The 16,825-nt window shown below is 43.5% G+C and overlaps 1 pseudogene across 1 annotated transcript; it reads left to right on the top strand.

Moving 5' to 3' along the window:
- Positions 1–955: 955 nt before the first annotated feature.
- LOC309555560 (fucolectin-like) lies at positions 956–16,009 on the top strand (annotated as a pseudogene). The gene is made up of 3 exons (XR_014226185.1): positions 956–1,025; positions 8,725–9,013; positions 15,841–16,009. The product of XR_014226185.1 is annotated as a fucolectin-like (transcript).
- The last annotated feature ends 816 nt before the right edge of the window (positions 16,010–16,825 follow it).

Below are 16,825 nucleotides of genomic sequence, written 5' to 3'. Positions count from 1 at the left end.
CCATTAAATCCTCCTCTGCTCTGATTGCAGGTAATGAACCAGGGGCTGGTGGTGAATAACTTAAAAGAGAAGTATGGGGTTTCTTTTTTTTTATACTTACCTAGGGGAATGCGGTCCAATGCTGCATCTGTCCCCCGGCGCCTCTGCACTGAGAACCAAGCACTCGAACACCACCGATTGCTCGGTTCTGACAGCTCCCTGAGCAGAGAGCTGCTGACTGTCAGTCACCGCTCTCTGCTCTGTCCCCTCCTCCTTATTGGAGCGCTGAGCTTTGGAGGGGCAGGGAGCGGCCGGCTCAGGCTCTCAGCGGCTTGCTGAGAGGCTGAGCTGGGAGTTGGTCCAGGCACCTGGCGGATCCCGACTCTGGGGTCGTGATGACGCAGTGCCTGGACCAACATCTGTGATGTCAGCAGAGAGTGGACTTCAGCCCACTCTCTGCTTAAAACAGGTCACAGGAGTGCAGAACGATCTGCACTCCTGTGATCCATTGGAGATGTACAGCCATATGAGCTTTGGCTGTACATCTCCTTTAAAGTAAGTCTCGGCCGGGCAAGGGTCCACCAGGGTAGTGAGTGACAGTGGTGATGCGGCGGCCTTTTTAGGGGGCATTAGACCAGCCCAAGATGCAATTCCGGGACACTGTATTGTCCCGTAATAAAGGTGTCCGGGACCCAGGACAGACCTGCCAAATGCGGGACTGTCCCGGGCAATCCGGGACATGTGGTCACCCTAACTAAGACTGGGATGCCATTAAAGTTCATGTGCGTGTAAAGGCAGGCATCCTAATACTTTTGACAAAATAGTGTATATAAAATTACAGATCTGATCAAAACAGGACTTATTTTAATACTGGTACAAGGTATTTTTCAAGGACCAACGATGGAACTGAGATGCAGAATCACCTTTGTAACATATTATGGTAACTGACTCTCTGTGTTCTGATGTCTCCTCCAGAATGAAGACTCTGGTGGCTTTGCTTTTGGTGTCGTTGGGTCTGGCTTGGTGCTGCAGCCCCCCACCTGGAGGTAAGAAAAATATAAAGGAAAAAAAAATCCTTCATCTGGTAGATTGACTGTCCGGGGAGGATGTAATGAAAGTACCGTCAAACTTACATTTTGCAGGAGAGGTCTCCTAATATTGGGAGATACAGTGAGTGGAATCTTATTGGGAGTTGTTATACCTTGGTGCTTTATGCTTGTATATAATACATGGTCTTAAGCTAGGGACATGTGCTGTTGGTTAGGTATTTGATATCAACAATAATGGTATAGCATTATATGGAAACCATCTGTAGAAATCTAGTAATGGTGTCCCTTTTCTTAGTTTTTGTAGAAATCAAAGCAGAATTCAAGTCTAGAACTAAGCTTAAAACTGCTCCCACCCCTTCTAACTCCTATTCTACCTACTTGTTAGAAGGATTATGGATATTTTTACCTATTCTCGTTCTGGTCCAGTCACATGATCTTCTCAGCGGTCAGCTTCCGGGGAGAAGAGAGCGCCCCCAATGGATGAGATGGCTGAGCAGTGAAGTTACCCATTGGCTAACTAAGGGGCATCCATTGTGGACTGTCTCTCCTCTCCCCTGAAGCCGACTGCTGGGAGCCAATCATGTGACCAGACTGGAGCACCCTAAAAATAGGTAGGTATATGTATCTTTCTTCTACAGCAGGGTTCTTCAAACTATGACCCTCCAGTTGTTCAGGAACTACAATTCCCATCATGCCTAGTCATGTCTGTGAATGTCAGAGTTTTATAATGCCTCATGGGATGTGTAGTTCCGGCAACAGCTGAAGGGCCGTAGTTTGAGGATCTCTGTTCTACAGAGTAGTTAGTGTGGGTACTAAATGAGGAATGGGAGCCATTTCAGGATTAGTTAGTTCTAGACTTGAATTCCACTTTAAAGTATTCAGGTTCATCCTACAAACTTATATCAGATTTTTTATTATTTTGTCCCCAAACACTTACTTTTTACATCTGAAAGGTTTCTTCCTCCTTACTGCTGCTTCCCTGAACTTCTGGTCAGGTGCTAGTGCACTGTACACATCATCAAAAAGTCATATAATATAGTTACAGTATATGTATAGGAAAGTTCAAACACACATTAGGTGTGTGTGTGTATACATATATATATATATATATATATATATATATATATATATATATATATATATATATATATATATATATATACATACTATATTGTCAAAAGTATTGGGACGCCTGCCTTTACACGCACATGAACTTCATTGGCATCCCAGTCTTAGTCCGTAGGGTTGAATATTGAGTTGGCCCACCCTTTGCAGCTATAACAGCTTCAACTCTTCTGGGAAGGCTCTCCACAAGGTTTAGGAGTGTGTCTATGGGAATATTTGTGTATTCTTCCAGAAGCACATTTGTGAGGTCAGGCACTGATGTTGGACGAGAAGCCTGGCTCGCAGTTTCCACTCTAATTCAGTGTTTCTCAACTCCGGTCCTCAGGGCACACTAACAGGCCAGGTTTGCAGGAAAACTGAAATACATCACAGGTGATAGCATTTGCTGCTTAGTGATTGCAGTATTCTAGTCTGCATCTCTCCAAGGTAATATTTAAAACCTGGCCTGTTAGTGTGCCCTGAGGACCGGAGTTGAGAAACACTTCTCTAATTCATCCCAAAGGTGTTCTATCAGATTGAGGTCAGGACTCTGAGCAGGCCAGTCAAGTTCCTCCACTCCAAGCCTTTCCATTTGTGGAGGTTAAACCTCTTTTCCTCCAGTTGTAAAGAGTGCCCCCATTGCTTTCTGTAAAAGGGAAAAACTCTGCAGCAAGTTTATCATATGGATCACCTATGTGATATCTCATCACCCTTAGGGGCCATTTACACAAGTACATGTGTGACCAACAATCAATTTTTCTCTCCACCAATAGCTACCAACCAATCCCTGGAAGAAAAGCAGGGAAATAACCCATTTATGGGGCTCTGAGCTCCCTGTGTGAGGTGGTGGAACGTCCTGGTGCAATGTTGGATGGGAGTGTGCTGGTAAGGGTGGCTCCAGGGGACCATGCAAGGGAATGGAGCCAACCTAAAAGTGGCAGCAGAATCTAGGGAAAATTTAATATGGACAAAGTGAGATGACAGGAGGAAACCAGCAGGCAAGTGAAGATCTATGCTGCTCTACATCATTTTAAATGGAGGTATAATAACACTTTAGCTTATCATTTTTGCTACTATTAGTTATTATAGCAGAACTTCAGTCCCTCTCCCAGGTGGCTCAACCCCCCCATTCGGGTGCCACCATTATGTTGCAGATGTCCGTCCTTAAGGTCCTGCTTGTAGAGCCTGTCAGAACATCTGAGTACACACAGGGGATTTTCCATGCATGTGCAAAGACAAGAAAGGTTTCTTCACCTATAACTGGCCTTTACAGCAAGGAGCACATGGAAAGGGAATGCATACAAAACAAAACCAAAGAAATTCCCGTATCAACTTACAGACCAGCCTGCAAACCAACCAAATTATCCTGTCTAACAGTATGTGTTAAAACAGGGGTTTCGTTTGCACACATTTGTAAATTCATGCGTAAGCTGCAGAGCCGCTCCAAGGCACCCCGGTCCTAACTCTAACCGAGAGCCTCCACAGTGGAAGCACATGCATTATCATGGGTGGGTAGAGGGCAGGTGATCCTGGAAGGAGCCCACCCAAACTTAAAGGCACAGGGACACACTGGACATCCAGCATATAGCACAATGGCAGCAAAGGTGCCTTGGTAGAACGTGTGCGCAGATGGCTGGGGAATCTGGCGCATGCGCAGATGTGCCTTAGGGCTCTCTCAAGATCCAAGCACATCTATATACACGCAGGGGGCAGGGAGAAAGTCTCACCTAAGCGAGAAACATGGAAATGCTGCTTTGCAGCAAAAATAAAGATGGTTTTAAGTGAAGGAGAGAGGAGGAGGCAGAGCAATAAAACGTGACATTTAGCCCCCATGCACACTGGAAGTTTTTGGAGCTGCTGTTAGCAGCGTCAGACGTTTTGTTTTGCAGCTGCAGAACGCCAATCCATGTTATATGGCCTCATGCACACATAGAGCTTTTAGGAGCTCCAAGTGGCATAGGCGTTTAATAGCTGCAAAAAAAAACCCAGGACCAGTGCGTTCTGGAGCTGCAGTGTCAAGCTGTAAAAGAGTCTGAAGCTGCTAAAGGCTGAATAACGTTGCTTAACGTGCGTTAAGCCACGTTATACGTTTTTTTTCTTCCATTCAAAATTAATGGTTCCCGTTAAACTTTTTTAAAACGTCTCCTGTCATTATTTACATACACTGACTTTTATGGGGTGAATGGGTAGGGGTACAATGTACCCCATACCCATTCACATAGGGAGGGGGTCCAGGATCTGGGGGGGCCCCCTTGTTAAAGGGGGCTTCCAGATTCCGATGAGCCCCCTGCCCACAGACCCCCACAACCGGCCAGGGTTGTGGGGATGAGGCCCTTGTCCTCATCAACATGGGGGCAAGGTGCTTTGGGGTGGGGGGGCAGAGCCCCCCCTGCCCCAAAGCACCCACACCCCCCATGTTGAGGGCATGTGGCCTGGTATAGTCCAGGGGGGTGGGGCCGCTCGCTCGTCCCCTCCCCTTTCCTGGGCTGCCGGGTAGGAAGCATGTTCGATAAGGGTTTGGTATGGATCTTGGGGGGGACCCCACACCATTTTTTTCCAGACCGGAAGGGCCTGGTTTGGAACCTGGGGTGAAACCCCACGCTGTTTTTTTCCCCATTTTGGCATGGAGTTTCCCCTCAAGATTCTCACAGCGCAAGTCGCACCGCAAGTCGGATCATCCTGATCCGACTTGCGATGCGCCTTCCATTCAAATCAATAGGCTGCCATAGGGAACCATTGATTTTGAATGGAGACAGTAGAAAACGCTGCTAAAAACGACATGGTCAAACGTGCAATTACGCAAATGGAAAAAGCTACTAAAAGCACGTTTTTACAGCTGCTTTTTCCTGGCGTCAAGAAACAGCTTTGGAGCTCGTTTTTATGACGCCCTGTGTGCATGGAGCCTTAGGGTGAAGGTCCCTTTTCCACTTGCCTTTCTTTTTATAATTTTATTATAATTCCACAATCCAAGAAAAACTGCTGTGGTACAGTCGGTGATACTAAAACTGTGTGTGGTGTGCTAATTGGTTAATTGTAAACAAATAAATGTGTGTATTGAAAATGCAAATAAATAATCACAAAGTGCAATCAATACAAAAAGTGCAAGTACAAAACACCTGAATGTCAGAATAAAACACTCAGTATTCTGACAAAGGTAATTTTGTGGAATTGCAGTTTGACTCCAAAAAATGCTAGTGCAATGAGCTCAATATGATTACATCTGATCCACAACGTGCTAATGCAATGAGCTCCTTGCTATAATCTAAAAAAAACAGTCAATATCCAAATAAAAATAAATACTTAACAAAGTGCAATCAATACCAAAATTGCAAGTGCAATGTACAAAACACCTAAATATCAACAAAGAATCAGTATTCCGATAAAGGTAATTTTGTAAAATGCTGCTAAATCCAAAAAGTGCTAGTGCAAATAAGCTCATTGGTAAAATTTAAAGACAATCAATGTCCTAGAAAATGGATGGACATATGCCATAAAAGTAAATAAATAAATAAATATTAAAAAATTGATCAATAAATAGTCCATGTGAAAAAGTCCCAAAGTGATAAATAAAAGTGCAAATAGTGCTTGAGTCCAATGATCAATATGTGTTCGTTAGTGTCCACACGGGAGGAATCCCACCAACTGTGCTACACCGTTTCCTCTAGATCTAAAGGCCCGTACACACGTACCGATTGTCGGCCGTAAAGATTCGGCCGACGACCGATCGGCCCGATTGTAGGCTTGTTAGTATGATGCTTCCGACAGCCGACAGCGCATTTTCGGCCGAACAGAATCTGTCGTGCAGGCATTAAAATTTTTGTTGGCCAACACCAGAACGGCCGATTGTTCGCCAGTCAGTACAGAATTCGGCCGACAGACAGCAGATTTGCAAGACTAGGCATGCTCAGAAAAGAAAAAAGACAAGGAAAGTTAACCATCACATGACATCACTTCTGCAGTCGGCTGTTGTTGGCCGACAAAATTCGTGTGCAGTCTTTTGCAGTTTTCAACAGACAAGACAGCCCTGGACAAAAGACGGCCGATCGTTCGGCCGACGATCGGTACGTGTGTACGGGGCTTTACTCACCAGATGCAGAGCTGGTCAAATTATAGACCAGCAGACATGCTCTATAAACACAGCCCAGCATGTTGGTCAAAATCCTCCAATCTCTTACACTGCAAATGGATGGGATGGGATATGTGAGGAGAAAGAAATTGTCCAAAATAGCGTAATTCCGTACAAATACTTTATTTAAAAAAAAAAAAAATGGGTTTACACTCACATGTAATAATGTCTGCCTGACACTAGGAATCTCGGTATTTGTCTTTTTATAAAAAATACAGAGATTCCTTGTGTCGGGCAGACACTATTACATGTGAGTGTAAACCCTTTTTTTTTTTTTTTTTTATAAAGAATTTGTACGGAATAACACTATTTTGGGCAAATTCTTTCTCCTGAAAATTTTGGTGCCGAAGCTGAAAATTCAGGACACACCTGGCCGAAAGTGAAACTAGAAATGACAGTTTTTAAAAAATATATATATAATTGTATTATATTTGACTTTTTAAAATAATATCATCAATTTAAATGAATATGAATTTAAAAAATACAACCCAGTAACGTAAAATAAGTGCTTTAATAAAGTAACACACAAAAATTTGACAGCAATTAAAATAAATGCAAAACGAAAATAAAAAAACGTAGGGCTCTTTCACACGGAGCGGACCGCATTGCGATCCGCTCCGGTGCTTTTTTTTTTTACACTGAGCGGATGACACTTGTTTCATCCGCTCCGTATGTCCGCATATCATCCCATCCGTTTGCAGATGATATACGGACATAATGTAAGTCTATGGGCATTGCGGATGTCAGCGGATGACACCGTTGACATCCGATTTTGCTTCCTTTCCGTTTTTTCAACGGAACAAAAATAGGGTTCTGTTCCATTCCAAAAAAAGGAACAGAACTGAAAGGAAGAAAATCGGATGTCAGCGGATGGTATTCCATTGACATCCGCAATGCCATAGACTTACATTATGTCCGTAAATCATCCGCAAAAAAAATAGGATGATTTGCGGACATATGGAGCGCCCGTGTGAAAGGGCCCTTTACATATGCTACATAATAATAATTAAAAAAAATACAACATTGATTGATTGCTATTTAGAAAGAGATAGCATTCAGTAGTATGTGATTACTATACTGACAACATTTTAAACATGCACTACCCTGTTGTCAGTATAGTAATCACATATTACTGAATGCTATCTCTTTCTAAATATCAATCAATCAATGCTGTATTTTTTTTTATAGTTTAGTAGTTTGGATGTCAATCCTGCAACTTCCCAAAGAGAGCAGTTGGAAAGATCTTCAGCGGCAATGCTAACCTTTAGAATGAATATGGAAGCCACAGTATCCATCCAGTAGTAGCCACAGTATCCATCCAGTAGTAGCCACAGTATCCATTCAGGAGGGACGGAGCCTGCTCTCCCATAAAGCTCTGTATGCTCCCGATTCCTGAGTCCTAACAGTGGGGGAATGTGCACAGTTGCCGCACAGTGAGTGACGTCATCCGGCGGCACTGCACTAACACTGGGCATGAGCAACCCAGTCATCCTCACTGCACAGCTGCGCCTCCAACCCCAGTGTGACCCACGGCCATTATCCGCGCCTTATCGGCACCTTTTTCACCTTTCAGCAAAGTGCTGATAACACCATTTTCGGCCAACATGTTTCGGCCGCCGAAATTTCGTTGCATCTTTAGGGGCTTAAGGCCCGTACACACGTACCGATTGTCGGCCGTAAATGTTCGGCCAACGTCCGATCGGCCGATTGTAGGCTTGTTAGTATGATGCTTCCGACAACCGACTTCGACTTTTCGGCCGAACAAAATCTGGTGTGCATGCAATAAAATTTTTGTAGGCCGACAACAGAACGGCCGATTGTTCGTCAGTCAGTACAGATTTCGGCCGACAAAAACCAGATGAGCAAGACTGGGCATGCTCAGAGGAGAAAAAACACACGGAAAGTTAACCATCACATGACATCACTTCTGAAGATGGTTGTTGTCGGCCAACAAAAGTCCAGTGCAGTCTAGTGTACATTTCAACCGACAAACAGCCAACACGACAGCACTGGACAAAAGACGGCCGATCGTTCGGCCGACAATCAGTATGTGTGTACGGGGCTTTAGTCTTAGAGATATCTGGATACCAGTGATTCATCCCATGTGTGGGGAATCTTTCTTCCTACTATGTGATTGGCTGTCACAGGGGTCACATAATTGATAGCTGGTCCCGCTGGTTCCCGATCATTAGTAGAGACCGAGAGCTGCTTTTGTAAGCTTTGTGCTGGGAGCGCGCAGTGACCTCTGCTGCCCATAGGCACATACAGTATGTGGGGCATGACCAGGGTAACAACATTGCATGATGACATAGGCAATTAATGAGTTACAGTACAGAATTTCTTACTTCAATTACTGATGACACGGCAATTTACAGTTATTATCTTGGAAAAGTCCCTTTAGAACAATGGAAGAACATTATAAAATATGAATAATTATGGAGTGTGTTTTTGTTTTTCTTTCTTCAGCCACCAATATCGCCAGATATGGGGAAGCCTCACAGAGTTCCAATAATAAGGATCCTACAGTTCCAGCGGGTTTAGCTGACAAGGCCATTGATGGTGTGAATGATAAATACTTTAATCATGGCTCCTGTACACACACCAAGAATGAAATGTCACCCTGGTGGAAGGTAGACTTGAAACAGAAATAAAAAGTGAATATCGTTGTGGTCTCTGGACGGTCAGACTGCTGTATGAAACGATTAAAGAATGCTGAGATCCGAATTGGAAATTCTCCAGATAATAAAAACCCAGTGTGAGTACCATAGGGCCAGGACACTGAGATCCTATGTCAGCGGGCTTTGGGCTTGTGTCAGTCGCATCAGTTTGAGATTTCAGATTCAAATGCATTTATCTATTACATACTGTCACCAGTGCAGTACAGTGTCCTCATATAACAGGTGTGGCGGTGATCAGGGACACTGATTAATGACAGTACTAAAAATTAATCATTTTGTTTTCTTTTTTTTTAATTGAATATATATTTTATAGTTCTTTATTTTTTATGATTTTTTTTTTTTTAACACACTTTGACCAGAGCAATATAATGTTAGTAACACTGTACTACTCTGGAAAAGTGATCAGTATTTGTTTATTTTTTTTTTTTTACAAATTATTTTTACATATTTCAATGAATTTAGTTGCTATATGCAAGCGTTTTCCTGCACAAAATCGATTAATTCAGTTTGTTTTTGTTGTGATTAGCTGTGATTGGCCACAGCCAATCACATGGTACAGATGGGCTGTGATTGGCCCAGTCTGTACAATGAGGTTACATTGATCAATCACAGCTAGCAACACAATTGAACACAATAGATGGCTTGAAAGAAAGCTATCCATTGTTTACAACTATCATGTGACCTGCTGTGATTGGTTACAGTGGTCACCTGGTACCAGCAGCGGGCTGGTACAGTGATCAGTCTTTGGCTATGTCCAGTGGACTCAGCCAGAGACAGATCGTGCGGACCTGCAGCTGTGCTCAGGGGCGCAATCTGGGAGGACGTCATATGGCATCCACCAGAGGTTCCTGCTGGAATTATGTTGCCAAAGGCTGGGAAGGAAGTGGTTAAATATGGTGTTAGACATGGGTCCCACTAGAGGAACTGAGAGTGGTGGTCCCTACTTCAGGTTGCATGCATTGTGGTGAATTTGGCTTACTGTAAGTAGCATGGTTAAATACACGAGTCCTGGGCTTGTTTAAAATCTGCAAGAAAATCCTAAATAAAAAGTGTGTGTGCATATATAGTGAGTGTGTGTATGTGTATATATATATATATATATATACAGTGTGTGTGTATATACAGTGTGTGTGTGTATATCTATATATACAGTGTGTTTGTATATACAGTGTGTGTGTATATATACAGTGTGTGTGTATATCTATATATATATATATATATATATATATATATATATATATATATATATATATATATATATATATATATATATATATACAGTGTGTGTGTGTATATATATAGCTATATAGTTGTATTCAAAATTATTCAACCCCCACTGAAATTGATTGTTTTGGCCAGTTTGACATTGATTTTGATCATTCAGTCATCCTGCTTACAATTAAATCAAAGAGGCACGTGTAGGTCAGACAAATATAACATAACATTTATAATGAAATAACCACAAATGTCTTTTCTGTGCACACATCATTATCAGTTTTATTCAACCCCCAAGTGACATTCAATCTTAGTACTTAGTACAACATCCTTTTACAGTTATAACAGCTTTTAAACGTGAAGCATAGCTTGACACAAGTGTCTTGCAGCGATCTACGGGTATCTTCGCCCATTCGTCATGGGCAAAAGCCTCCAGTTCAGTCACATTCTTAGGCTTGTGCACTGCAACTGCTTTCTTTAAGTCCCACCAGAGGTTCTCAATCGGATTTAAGTCTGGTGACTGTGATGGCCACTCCAAAATGTTCCAGCCTTTAATCTGCAACCATGCTCTAGTGGACTTGGAGGTATGCTTGGGATCATTGTCCTGTTGAAAGGTCCAACGTCTCCCAAGCCTCAGGTTTTTGACGGACTGCATCACATTGTCATCCAATATCTCCTGGTACTGAAGAGAATTCATGGTACCTTGCACACGCTGAAGCTTCCCTATACCTGCAGAAGCAAAACAGCCCCAAAGCATGATTGACCCCCCCGCCATGCTTCACAGTAGGCAAGGTGTTCTTTTCTTCATAGGCCTTGTTCTTCCTCCTCCAAACATAGCGTTGATCCATGGGCCCAAACAGTTCTAATTTTGTTTCATCAGTCCACAGAACACTATCCCAAAACATCTGTGGTTTGTCCACATGACTTTTGGCATACTGCAGTCGACTCTTCTTATTCTTTGGAGACAGCAAGGGGGTGCGCCTGGGAGTTCTGGCATGGTGGCCTTCATTACGCAGTGTGCGCCGTATTGTCTGAGCAGAAACTTCAGTACCCACATCTGACAAATCTTTTCTCAGTTCCTCAGCAGTCACACTGGGACTTTTCTCCACTCTACGCTTCAGGTAGCGCACAGCAGTCAAAGTCAGCATCTTCTTTCTGCCACGACCAGGTAGCGTTTCAACAGTGCCCTTTGCCTTGAATTTGCGAATGATGCTTCCTATGGTGTCTCTTGGTATGTTTAACATCTTTGCAATCTTCTTATAGCCATTGCCCTTCCTGTGAAGAGTAATCACCTCTTCTCTTGTCTTCCTGGACCATTCTCTTGACTTCACCATATTTGTAACCACACCAGTAAATGTCTAGAAGGAGCCGAGTATCACAGTCATTTTAAAGCTGCCTAATTGGTGCTTATTAGGCTTTATTGCTGCTCCCTGACATCCACAGGTGTTTTCAATACCTGATTGAAAACACTTCAATGAACCTCTGTTCTTCAGAGTGGTAGTCTTTAAGGGGTTGAATAATTGTGTCAATGAAGAATTCACAAAAGAAACATTTACTACTGTATTACAAAACCAATTGATGTCATTTTAGTTGCATATGGTTCTTTAAGAAGTCCTTGTAGGATTTCATTCTGAATACAATTACAAATGTACACTAAATTCCCTAAAACCCTTTACAGCATTGGGGGTTGAACAATTTTGAATACAACTGTGTGTATATATATATATATATATATATATATATATATATATATATATATATATATATATATACAGTGTGTGTGTGTATACACACACTGAGCAAAATGATAAATGTAACACTTTTGTTTTTGCCCCCATTTTTCATGAGCTGAACTCAAAGATCTAAGATTTGTACACAAAAGGCCTATTTCTCTCCAATATTGTCCACAAATCTGTCTAAATCTGTGTTAGTGAGCTCTTCTCCTTTGCCGAGATAATCCATCAAGATGCTGATTAGACGGCGTGATTATTGCACAGGTGTGCCTTAAGCTGGCCACAATAAAGATCACTCTAAAATGTGCAGTTTTACTGTATTGGGGGGATTTGGGGGGTCCGAAAACCGGTAAGTATCTGGTGTGACCACCATTTGCCTTACGCAGTGCAACACATCTCCTTGGCATAGAGTTGATCAGGTTGGTAATTGTGGTCTGTGGAATGTTGGTCCACTCCTCTTCAATGGCTGTGCAAAGTTGCTGGATATTGGCAGGACCTGGAACACGCTGTCGTATACGCCGATCCAGAGCATCCCAAACATGCTCAGTGGTTGACATGTCCGGTGAGTATGCTGGCCATGCAAGAACTGGGATGTTTTCAGCTTCCAGGAATTGTGTACAGATCCTTGCAACATGTGGCCGTACATTATCATGCTGCAACATGAGGTGATGGTCATGGATGAATGGCACGACAATGGGCCTCAAGATCTCATCATGTTATCTCTGTGCATTGAAAATGACATCAATAAAATGCACCTGTGTTCGTTGTCCATAACATACGCCTGCCCATACCATAACCCCACCGCCACCATGGGCCACTCCATCCACAACGATGACATTAGGAAACCGCTGACCCGCACGCTTTTTGCCATCTGCCCTGTACAGTGAAAACCGGGATTCGTCTGTGAAGAGAACATCTCTCCAAAGTGCCAGACGCCATCCAATGTGAGCATTTGCCCACTCAAGTCAGTTACGACGACAAACTGCAGTCAGGTTGAGACCCCGATGAGGACGACGAGCATGCAGATGAGCTTCCCTGAGACGGTTTCTGACAGTTTGTGCAGAAATTCTTTGGTTATCTTGGAGGTGAAGATGCTGGATGTGGAGGTCCTGGGCTGGTGTGGTTACACGTGGTCTGCAGTTGTGAGGCTGGTTGGATGTACCGCCAATTTCTCTGAAACACCTTTGGAGACGGCATAAGGTAGAGAAATGAACATTCAATTCACGAGCAACATCTCTGGTGGACATTCCTGCAGTCAGCATGCCTATTGCACGCTCCCTCAAAACTTGGGACATCTGTGGCATTGTGCTGTGTGATAAAACTGCATATTTTAGAGTGGCCTTTTATTGTGGCCAGCCTAAGGCACACCTGTGCAATTATCATCCTGTCTATTCAGCATCTTGATATGCCACCCCTGTGAGGTGGATGGAATATCTCGGCAAAGGAGAAGTGCTCACTAACACAGATTTAGACAGATTTGTGAACAATATTTGAGAGAAATCGGCCTTTTTATGTACTTAGAAAAAGTCTTAGATCTCTGAGTTCAGCTCATGAAAAATGGGGGCAAAAACAAAAGTGTTGCGTTTATAATTTTGATCAGTGTATACACACACACATGTACCACTGCCCCTTGAGGACTGCTGGATTGTTAAGATTGGGATCCCCCTGGGTTACCGATAGCAACTGCAGCATGCACATTTTAACTCTTTACTCTTAGTGCTCAGTCAATGATCAGTCCAGGGGTATGTAATTATTTTTGTTAAAATTTTTTATTTTAAATAGGGATGGGAGAAGGGAAGAGTGGGATCCTCCAAATTGAAATATTCACAATAGATGAGGACGTCTGTCTGAAGATGCAGCCCGGCTGCAGATTCACCTTGCCACTAGATGAATTTAGGTTAACCGGTTGCCGACTGCTCACAGTATATTTACTGCAGCAGTCGGCCCCGGCCAGGCAGAGTGACGTAGGTCTACGTCGCTCGCCTGTCACTCCTTTTAGAGCCAATAGCGGGCGAGCGCACGCCCGCCGAGGCGCGCGCCCGCCTCGGCTCGTTCACAGAGGATCGCGGGCGTGTGACCGGCGGACCCGATGTCCGCCGGTCACACTACGATCGCCGGTACAGTGGGAGAAAGACAGAGCGGCTTATGTAAACAAGCCGCCTGTCATTCTCCCCTGTGTAAAAATGAAGATCAGACGGTTCTACTATGTAGAACCGTTGATCTTTGTTTTTACACTAGGAGACCTGTCCCCCTACAGTTAGAATCACGCCCCTAGGACACACTTAACCCCTCCCTGTCCAATACAGTTAACCTCTTCCCTGCCAGTGTCATTTTTGCAGTAACAGTGCATATATATAGCACTGATTACTGCAGTAATGTCACTGGTACCCCCAAAAGTGTCAAAAATGTCAGTCAAGGGTCCGATCTGTCTGCCGCAATGTCGCAGTACCGCAAAAAAAATCGCAGATTGCCGCCATTACTCGTTAAAAAAAAAAACACCAAAAATGACAAAAATCTTTCCCTTTGTTAGTAAACGCGATAACTTTTGCGCAAACCAATCAAAATGCGCTTTTTGCGATTTTTTTTTTACCAAACATATGTAGCGTAAAACAATTTGGCCGAAAATGTTAAAAAATTTTGATTTTTACATTTTTTTGGGGGGGAATTTCATATAAAAAAAAAGTGAAAAATATTGTTATTTTTGCAAAAATTACGCTCTTTTTTTGTTTATAGCGCATGATCAAAAATCGCACAGGTGATCAAATACCACCAAAAGAAAGCTCTGTTTGTGGGAAAAAAAGGACGTGAAATTCGTTTAGGTACAGCGTCGCACGACCGCGCAATTGTCCGTCAAATTCACGCAGTAAAAAATCGCAAAAAACCCCCTGGTCAGGAAGGGGGTAAAATCTTCCAGGGCTTAAGTGGTTAAGTCTCTGTTCAGACGACTTACAGTAGTTGGATAGATTATCTTCAGGATACCTGCCTACTATCCCCTTTCATTTCACAGACTGATACCCGTCCTCTGACTATCCTACACCGGGGTGGCCCCCTTAGGTCAGGCCCCTAGACGCGATCCCCTGTACTCACGATACTGTTTTTCGAGGGTCTCCAGTGTCTCTACCCCCTCCAGTCAGTTCTTCTGGACCTGTAGGTTCAGTTCCTTTCCTCTGGTCCTCAGGCCGACTGCTTGTGACCGCGTGCCACTGCTACAGAGGAGGAGGCAGTCACCACGCTCCCTCTGGGGCTCTGCTCACCAGCCAAAGACCCTGCAGCATATGTGCTCCTAGCTTTTATACCACACCCCACAATGCTCTGAGACAACCAGTCTGTGCCAATCACTGGGGCCATATCAAAGCCTGTATACCCATTGGTCAGATTTCCTCCACTGTCCAATATGCTTCCCTTTTGGACAGAGTGAAACACTCCCTAAACCAGATGAATCGCACACTAAGCACCATGAGCAGAACTAACTCACAGATCCTGCTCTCTGGTAGGCAGAAAGCAATATAAATTTCTCTGCTGCTCCTATGATAGGTAGACAGAGCCAAAAACTATACTCACTCACCAGCACCTACCTAGGAGGGTGCTGTACAGGAGGTGATCAAATGCCACCAAAAAAAAGCTCTATTTGTGGGAAAAAAAGGACATCCATTTTATTTGGGTACAGCGTCGCACGACCGAGCATTTGTCAGTTAAAATAACGCAGTGGCGAATTGCACCTATTGGGATTTTTTTTACCAAAAATATGTAACAGAATACAAATTGGCCTAAAATTATGAAAAAAGTTTGATTTAAAATTTTTTTTTTACTGGGAATGTTATATAGCAGAAAGTAAAAAATATTGTTTTTTTTTCCAGAATTGTTGCTCTTTTTTTGTTTATAGCTCCTTACATTTCCGCGCATTGCAGTTTGGCAGGTTCTGTATCATTGTGTTGGTCCTCATTTGTCCTCCACAGGTGTGGGAAGATCTGCAGTGTTACTAATCCTACAACAACTTTCTGCTGCAAAGGGATGGAGGGTCAATATGTCAGCGTGGTGATCCCGGGGCGCGAGGAATGTCTGACCCTGTGCGAGGTGGAGATCTATGGTGACCCGGTGACTCCGGAGCCGGATGTCTGCAAGTAAACCCGACAGAGGGAATAGTAAAGTCCATCATCAAATTTCATGTCCATCCTGAAGGCCCAGAATAATGGACACTTCTATGTTTCCCTATATAGCTGGAGGAGTTCCTCTTCTGTTCTACACCTTCTATTTGTGACTGGAGAAATAATTAATAAATATCTGTCAGGATTTCCTTTTCATTTTACCTAAAAATGATGTGAGCTTACCTGAGCCAATAAAGTTTCTTTATTCTTATTTTTTCTGTGTTGTCTCTTTGCTCTTTTTATCTATTTTTCTTCAGGTTTATTATAATGGACTTGTTGGGAGAAATAGAAAACGTGGGACAAATCATTTTTAACCACTTTATATACTGCGGCAGGCTGGCTCGGCTGCGCAAATCTCCCTACCCATAAGTCGCTCCTCGGGAGCGAGCATGGGGGGCGCGCGCCCACGGTGATTCGCGAGAGAGGAAGCCGATCTTCGGGGGGCCGGTGGCCACGATTGCTGCCAGGCACCCGTGATCACTCCCCGGGAAGACAGAACAGCGGTCTGCCATTGTAAACACAGCAGACAGCTGTTCTGTCAGTTATCATCACAGGGCTCCTGTGTTCCTCCTATTTTGAAACACAGGTCTCTGTGTTGATCCAGTATGCCCATCCCCCACAATCAGAAAACACCCCCTAGGCTCACAATTAACCCTTTGATCCCCCCCCTAGGTTAACCCCTTCCCTGCCAGTGTCATTAGTACAGTGATAGTGCATATTTTTAGCACCGATTACTGTAGTAATGTCACTGGTCCCCCCAAAAGTGTCAAAAATGTCAGTTAGGGGTCCGATCTGT

The sequence above is a fragment of the Pelophylax lessonae genome (assembly GCF_965119305.1).
Source record: "Pelophylax lessonae genome assembly, chromosome: 5".
Lineage (NCBI taxonomy): Eukaryota > Metazoa > Chordata > Amphibia > Anura > Ranidae > Pelophylax > Pelophylax lessonae.
Note: the sequence above shows the minus strand (reverse complement) of the source record. Positions and strands in the feature narration are given on the sequence as shown.